Genomic DNA, 9366 nt, shown 5'->3' with positions numbered 1-9366 from the left:
CAGAAATGCTTCTGTACACTACAGCGTATTCACACTGAAGAAATAAGATCTCTGGGTCGATGAGAAACATGATATCGACAAAAAAAAAGCTGTTTGCACATATAGCATACATTTACATTTATGCATTTAGCCCAGGATTATTGAAACAATTCAAAATACAAATTTCCACAATCCCTGTCAGGGTATACATATCTTGAATGATGATGCAACAGTGCCCTTCTAGTGACTGATCATATGACCTCATTAAACACAACATCACTAGATGGACCAGGTAAGCAACCCTTATCTCAAATTCATAATGTTTGTCTCAATGCAAATATATAGAAGCAACATACTATCCTGAATTTTAAAATAAGCTGAGCTGGCCAACTATTTACTCATCTCCCCTTCCTAATGTAACACATAATGGGAATGAAATAAACCATGTGGCAGAAAGCACTCAACTCCTAGGCCAGTAAGACTGCTGGTTTGTTCTGTTTTCTTCCTAAGGAAATTCCCTCATGCTCACGCAGAAGCATCTAATTTCTGCCTGTGTGTCTCAAAGTTTAAAGGTCCACCTCAAAGATTTGTCACCATAGTGGGGGAAAGCAGGGCAGCTGGAGGTTCTATGACAGGTGCGGAAGAATTTAACTCTCGCTCTCACTTTTATTGCGGGAAAATGTCCCTGCGATGGCACTCTGGAAAGAAGGGATTATTTTTATCAGCCCCTTGAGGCCCTAAAACCTGTGACCCAGCTTCTGGATTTTTGTTTTATATCAGCATGCAGAAAAAACCATACACTGATTTCACTATTGTAGATGTTAAATGAATAAAGGTTCTTAAGATATTTTAGTTATACTTATGACAAATGTTGAAAATACGACAATGACATAAAAAGTAGAAATTAGATACTGTCATAATTATGACACTCAAAAAGTCAATATTGAGATAAAAGCTAAAATTATAATATAAAAAAATCAATTATAGAAAACAAACAAAACAAAAAAAATATATATAATAAAAGTTACAATTATGACAAATTGTGAAATTATGAAAAACAATAACTGTTATAGTTTTGTTTGCCTGTTTAGTCTGATGATGCAAAAAAAGTTAATGTATAACAGATTAAACTAACTATACTATAAATAAACTAAAAATATACAATTAATTTAAACTATAATTTGTTATTTTTATATATATATCAAAGAACTGGCAAATCACTCCATTCCTGTCTGAAACTCCAGATATATACACATTTAAAGATGACACAAAACTAAGAAAACCAAGTACAGAAAAAAGACAGAACATTGAATTCAGATTCACACATCACATCATGCACAAACCCAAAAGCATGAAATCATACTAAACTCCACATGTCCAGTTATTGACATCGCCGTTAGGGTTTATGGCTCGGTTTTAGAAATAAAATGGAACTAACCTGAAATCGGACCTTCTTGAGCATCATATTAGATTCCAGATGGTGGACGCTTTGCTGCTGTATCTTGGGATCCTGAACGTCTTATTCCTCATTAGCCAACCTAAACAAATGGCCTACTTCATACTGAGATACAGAGCATACATGCCACTGACCTCCAGCAAACTCACAAATCATTAACTACAAAAACTTAATCCTTCGTAAATAATTAAAATGTTTTTAATGAATCTCAGACTGATCCTAAAATCCCTTGTGACCATGTAAGTTCCTAGCCCATGCTCTGCCCCCTCTCACTCTTTCATGTGACCCTTTAACAAAGCCTGGCTCAGTACTTATCGGTTTGTTCATTCATCCGAAAGAAAGCCCCGCCCTCTTTTATGACCGAGCTAGTGGTCACTAACACCCCCTCCTCTTTTACCTCAACCCCAAACAGGGATACACCCCCTCTCCTGCTCTCAAGGGAACCATGGATGGTCACCAACTGATTTGTCTGGGACAGTGTGAGAACTACTTTACATCTGGTTAGTTTACATCTGACGCTCTCATGTGATGTGTTAGTGAGCAACCTTTACTTCCTCTCCCTTAATCACTCAACTCACTCCCTCCAGACCTCACCTCATTATTCCTCCATTGCGAGCGATCAGATAGGAAATTAGGTCAGGTCAGATACAGTCCCTATTTGTGCAGCCTACACCCTTCAGTCCCTTCATCAAACCCACAAATCAGATGTTAAATCTGCTTTCTCAGCCCCGGCCCTAAAACTTTCCTTGTGGATTAGAGGCAACATCAAACATCGAGGCAGATTTAACCAGAGACAGACCATGTTTCACATACAGAGTCATCTCCTGTAGATGTGGGTCGCACTTCACAGCCTTCAGCTGTGTGCTCAGTGACTATGAATTGGGCATTTAGTAAAATATGCAGCAACACAAATTTTATGATTCAACAAGTATAGACTGTATCAAGTTTTAAACCATTTTAAAGACACAATGATTAAGAAATGGTTAAAGTACAGTTAACCTGGCATTATCACTAGGGATTCACCTATATATATAATATATATATATATATATATATATATATATATATAAAATAATGTCATTGTCAATGATTGATTTGACCAATAAATGATAAATAGGCATTGAATTTATCATTACAGAAAATACTCACCATTCTTACAGCAAAACAAAGACTACAATCAACCACCTGAGAGAATTTTTAACATGTTGCTAGGGATTTCCAGGTGCTGCTAAAACATGCCACTACTCAACAAGCCACATGAGTTGAGGCACTGCATTTATGATTTGATGGCATGATTTATGCTGCTTGTCTTTAATACATAGACTTAGGGATTTTAAACAACCCCCTAACTCTAGCCTGCAACACTAATATATACGTATCATGCAGCTACAGTATTCAAAATTTCTAGGCAAAACCACATATTAAAGCAGGAAGAGCCCAGAAAATACACCTTAATTAAATCTGACTTTATTATTGATTAAAGGTATTCATAAGTATTTTTGTACAGCAGAATGGAATGTCGTGTAATCCTCCACTTGGCATTCCGTAATCATCTTTGAGTGTACGCTGAAAAATGTATTTTTTAACGTTATGGAAATACAAAAAAAATAAATCCGTTCTTAACAACATCTGGGAAGCCGGAGAGAATATATTTTCCTGTTTAGCCAAATAAATGCAGCAATGAATAAAAAAAAAAAACAAAAACATTTAAACAGATTATGTGTAAAATTACTGGTACAAAACACTAAGAATGAAAAATCTTCCTGTTTAGATTATTCTTCAAAACAAATTACATAAATATAAACTGAAACAAAAGGTGGGGGGGGGGGGGCAAAGGCAAATAGCATTTGTACTTTTTTTTGATGTAGACACTATTATATTTACTAAAAGCTTAACAGCATGGGAGGTGTCATTTTAAAGAGATGAAAAATTATGAGTCTGAATTTAGTCAGTTCTTATTGCACAAGCACAGCTGATTTATTCATCACCCACACATTCATTTGGTACTACAATATTAGGTCTGTTTCCATATTTGAAAACCAGTGACGATTAGAAATAAAGCCAAAATTGCTAATGAACCGATGCGGATCACATGGTTTGGAAAAAAATTTGATTAGGTTGCAATTCTATACAAAATCCATGCAACAATTATTTAAGTTTTCAATTTTAATCTATCTCTTTGAAGTGTCAGGAGGGTTCATACGGGCTTATAATGCATCTGCTGTAGGATGACACTGATCTTCCCTTGATGTCTACAGGTGCAGTGCTCTATTATTACTTTCTTTTGTCTTATCTGGCAGGTGTAGCTGACTGCACTTAGTACTTGAGCAGCCGAAGGTCCAGTTTATAAAAGGTAGATTATTTTCCTTTAAGACAAACAGAAACACAGAAGTACTGCAGCCCATGTTGACACACAGCGTGCTCTCTGATCCATTAAGCTGGCTGGCAGGTTTTTAAAACGATCTCCCACCAGGAAACATTTACAGGATCTCATACTTATCCACAACAAAAGACGTCTCTGAGGAGAATTTGACTGGGCTCCCTCCTTCTACATATGTCACCTTGGCCACCTGTGGAAACAATGAATATAAAGTAATTTCCTTTCTCACATGTGCTCAATTTTGTTGTATGAAATGCTGCATAACTTGCCTGAATGTCACAGAAGTTTCGCTTGGAGACAAAACAAGAAACAGGATTGGGAAGAAGTCGTTGGGTTTGCATCCATACTGAACTCCAGGCTGCCACTCTTGTTTTTCTCATCGATGACAGGAAGTGACCATTCCAGGATGTTTTTCCTGCTGTCAGGTTATACTGCCCCATCCAGATCACCAACCACAGGAGCACCTACACCTGACCTGCATGATCCCAGGAGACAGAGGTTGTTTATGGAATATGGATTTGATAATGTTTATGTGCATTTTGCTAATTAAAAATTATTATACTTCTTTCAAATTATTATACATACAGTTTAAATAAATGCAAAAAATATAATGATCTGAATAAGCACTTACGGCAGAGGGATAGTAATGACAACATCATTGAGTTCGAGCCCCTCGTCCTGAAGCTCATACTCAATGTTGACATCACAGCCACTTCCACTTTCTGATGGCCAACAGTTAACTGAGAGTACAGAAGGTACGTTCATGATTGAAATGTTTGTGAAAGTACTGTTACACTAAAACCTTGAGTTCAAAAACTTTATTCATGAACACTTAATGCAGAAGCGAGATAAGACTCACTTGTTAAAGGAATGAGGGACTCATCAGTGCTCTGTAACCTCCATTTCAGCACCCCCAAATCAGTGTTGAGAGGGAAGGACTTCTCCTGGTTTTTCAGACCGATCAGGGACTCGGTGGTGAACAGCTTTTTATCAACATGAGGGTGAGTCTAAAAGAATAAACGAAACATTATGAGTCATATGGCCAGTGGAGTGTTCTCTTCTAAAAATATCAGACTGTCAACAACTTCCTCTTCAAAATACACGCTGAGACCTTGACATGCTGAACTGTCTCACACACACCTGTAGCTGGGCTCCTTTCTTGTCATTGTTGTTGATGAGTATGGAAATGCGGCCATTTTTTTCATCTGTGACTTTCAGAGTGATCATGCCCAGAACTTCCATGTTCTGCAGTCCACCATCCCGACCACAGGTCAGAGAGATCTTCTCCTCCACCCTCAGATGTACGCTGGGAAACAAACAGAGTTCATGAACTATTAACAATTGGCATAATCGGAAAATAATAACATTATAATAAAAAAAAACACTTCTCAAAAAAAATGTCAACAATATTATTTAATAATATTTAATGTAACTTCTCACATTAAAAAAAAAAAATTAAAAATAAAATAATAATATTTAAAATACCTGTTTTCTATTTAAATATATTAAAATGTAATTTATTCCTGTGATACAAAGCTGAATTTTAGCAGCCATTACTCTAGTCTTTAGTGTCACACGATCCTTAAGAAATAATTTGAATATGACGAATATGGTTCTCAATAAATATTTCTTAATATTATGAACACTGAAAAAAAACGTTAGGATTTTGTTTGGAAAAAAAAATATTTTTCAGGAAACTGTGATAAATTATTTTTTCAAGATTGTCAAGATGAATAGAAAGTAAAAAAAAAAACACAAAAAAACACCAGCAACTTACAGTATTAATTTTTTGGAAATATCTTTACTGTCCCTTTTCACACTCTCTCTCTCAAAACAAAAAAACAGTGTAGGTAACTTTGGTAGTGTAGGTAACATAGCATAGGGAGTAGAATGTGGCAGATACTGAAATGAAATGAGTAAGCAATACCTCTCCATATTCACTGGAGGCTGAAGAACTTTAGATTGCCTCTGATGCCTTCCTTCCTGCACCGGATGCGATTATATTTTTCTCCTTCTGACTTTAGTTTGTCCACAAAGTTATCTACCTCTTTCCCTTGACACCCAGCTTCAGCGCTTTAACTGGACCCACTCGGCCTACAAGAGGAACAGGACAGATTATCTTCTGTTTGCTTATGTATTTACAGTAGATGTGTCATAGTTTACAGTTACAGCTCATCCTGACTGGAGCAGGAGCCACTTTGGGCTTCTCTGGCTCTATTGTATCAGTGATGATGGTGGCTGATATGCTGCTGCTCATTCCTGAACTTCCGAAACCTCCGAAGCCTGGCGATTTCTTTCCGGCCCGTTCAGCATCTTGTCTTGCTCGCTGCAGCTCTTTGGCCTTGCGTTTCATCTCAGCCTTTGCTTCTCTTTCTTGGGTCTGTTAAAGTGGAAAATTGAGGAGAAACCAAGACGATTAGAGTTAGTTCAATACAAAACTGAAAGCAAAGTGTAATTAAGCTCTGGATGTTTCATTAAACTGAAGGGAATATCTGACCTCTCTGACAGCCCTGAAGACCTTCTCTTCATGTGAGTCCATCTCAGTAAAAGTGCGAATTTGGGCCAGGTTAACGTTCTCGCGGTAGCCCAGAGCTACGATCTCATCAAAAGCAAATATGATATCAAAACAGTGCTCTGAGATCTCACTTTCCTCAAGCACTCTGCAATATTCAGGGATCTGTAAAAACACAGAAATCAATCACTTATTCAAGACACAGCCAAGAAGTGCAAAAAGTAAAAAAAAATTAAAAAGTAAGTTTTACCACTCGGGAGAAAAGCCTTAGTGTCTCCAAGTCCTCCAGAATGTTGCTGTTTTTTGTAGTGATCAGAACCATGTAGAGTTTCTCCAGGGGCTGGTAGACGTAGCGCACAACTCTCCGTTTCCACAAAAAGTGTGCTGCTTTCCTGTATTCATCAGTTTGGGAAAGGCAGCCAGAAGACCCTCGACACGAGTTTCGTGTCATCTCTACGAACTGTCGTGACACTATGGCTTTTCCTGCCTTAGTGCACACCGCCGCTGCCAAGAGCACCTGCAAAGATTTGACTGACATTAAAACCTAATCAGATGAAGCACAATTACAAAGACAACTGGCTTTTTGATTATGATGTTGACGGCATTCAGAAATGAGACTGTAGCACAACATCTTTTTCAAAGATGACAACCAACACACATTACCTGTAAAAATAATAATTAATACAAATGGTTGAATTAAGGTTGAAGTGTGCAAAATTTTGACTGGTGGGTTAAGTTCAATGACACACAAAGTATAACTTAGTGTTGTTACAGTTAAATAAAACTATTAAAAATGTTCTTTGTTTTTAATTGAAATGAAGCTAAAATAAAATGAAATTAGAAATATCAAAAGCTTAAAATGTTTAAGAATTTAAGATTAAAAGATTAAAAATGCTGTTTTGGCAATTAAAATAAATAAAATGAAAGTAAAAGTACTAAAATTACTAAAACAAATTTAAGCTTAACAGAAATATTTAAGAAAAACTTAATAAAAATAACAAAAGCACAAAAACTAAATTACTAAAACTGAAAATATTAAAATAAAAGCTAACTCAAAATATATAAACCTATAATAGTATAAAAATAAAACTGTTTATTATGAGAATGATGTAAAGTTTTACACTTAGCAATAAAACATTGGCTAAAACAAAGAAAAAAAACGATTTCCATAAATAATTGTAAACTAATAATATAAACACAGGTTGTTTTAATGCCTAATGTTTTTCTATAAAACCAGATATAAAATGAAATGTATTATATATATACCACACACACCATTTGAAGTGGATCAAAACCTTTCATCAAAGATGTCCTAAACCAAAACAATACCCATTTCTTGTCTTAGGACAACTTTGATGAACTTCTCCATCCACTTCAAATGTTGACTACTGTGTACACACACACCACACACACCATATATATATATACATACATACATACATACATATACATATATACTGCCATTCAAAAGTTTGGGATCAGTCAGATTTTTTATGTTTTTAAAAAAAAGAAGTCTCTTCTGCTCATCATTTATTGGATCAGAAATACAGAAAAAAAGTAATATTGTGAAATATTATTGTTATTTAAAACAATGATTTTCTACTTTAAAATATTTTAAAATAATAATTTATTTCTGATCAAAGCTAAATTTTCAGCATCATTACTCCAGTCTTTAGTGTCACATGATCCTTCAGAAATCATTCTAATGTGCTGATTAATATCAATATTGGAAAACAGTTTTGCTGCTTCATATTTTTTTTGGGAAACATGTGATACTTTTTTCAGGATTCTTTGAAGAATAAAATGTTAAAAAGAACAGCATTTATTCAAAATAGAAATATATTGTAATAATAATATACACTACCGTTCAAAAGTTTGAGCTCAGTACTTTTTTTTTTTTTTTGAAAATTCAACATTGATCACAGCAATAAATTATATTTCAAAGTAAATTATTGTTTTAAAGTATACATTGGTCAAATAAATGCAGCCATGATGAGCAAAAGAGACTTCTTTAAGAAACATTCAAAATCTTACTGATCCCAAACTTTTGAACAGCAGTGTGATTTACACATAATGTATATATATATATATGTATATATATATTATATTATATATATATATATATATATATATATATATATATATATATATATTATATATAACCTATCTGCATATAGGTTTTATTATTAACAGGTCATTCATATTCAAGTCAACATCTGAATTGTCAGCTACAACCTGTTAACGTTACCTGTATAACCATTCTATATCTAAATGATTTTAAGAAGACAAAATAAAAGGTAATATATTACATGAACGTTTTGTCATATAGACACTGAAAAAAAAATAGTTACTTTTGTTAACTTCTTTAACTGTACTGTAATTGATTCTGATGACAATCTAATTAGCTAGCTAACCTTTAGCTGTTTAGCTGTATCAGATATCAAAGCCTATCTGGCAACGTTCCCTTACTTCTATGATGTCTTAAAAAAAACAGATGGGACAGACACTATATAGTAATTGACACTACAAAAAATGTATGTTGTTTTACACTATGAGTTATGAGCTATAGCGCTAGCTGCTAGCTCTATCCTGCTAAAAACACAAAACAAACAAACAACCGTACCATTTCTGTTTCCTTTCAGGCGAGGATCCGTCAGTGGACTCAGTCACGGACACTGTCCGTCCAGCTGTTTCTACGACTCAAAATGTCAGAGTGGTGACTTATACTCGGTTTAACAGTAGCACATAGCCTGACTCGTAATACTGAAGAAACAGAGCCACGTCTTCAGAGTCCAACCGGAAAAGTCGCGCCGTGTCAGAAACAGACGAGAGCTGATCAGTTCATCTTTCTTCTTCTTGTGTGATTTGTGGCAGTTTATACGCTTCAATGGCGTATTGCTGCCCTTCTCAGTTCATCTGAACAAACCCATCTCATAGATTAAAGGGATACTCCACCCCAAAATGAACATTTTGTCATTAATCACTTACCCCCATGTCGTTCCAAACCCGTAAAAGCTCCGTTCGTCTTCGGAACACAAT

At 35.2% G+C, this 9366-nt stretch overlaps 1 pseudogene; it reads right to left on the bottom strand.

The window, feature by feature from the left end:
* Positions 1 to 3390: 3390 nt before the first annotated feature.
* LOC122144518 lies at positions 3391 to 9158 on the bottom strand (annotated as a pseudogene).
* Positions 9159 to 9366: the final 208 nt, after the last annotated feature.

The sequence above is a fragment of the Cyprinus carpio genome, unplaced genomic scaffold (assembly GCF_018340385.1).
Source record: "Cyprinus carpio isolate SPL01 unplaced genomic scaffold, ASM1834038v1 S000006701, whole genome shotgun sequence".
Classification (NCBI taxonomy): Eukaryota; Metazoa; Chordata; class Actinopteri; order Cypriniformes; family Cyprinidae; genus Cyprinus; species Cyprinus carpio.
This window is presented reverse-complemented; position numbering and strand designations above follow the sequence as displayed.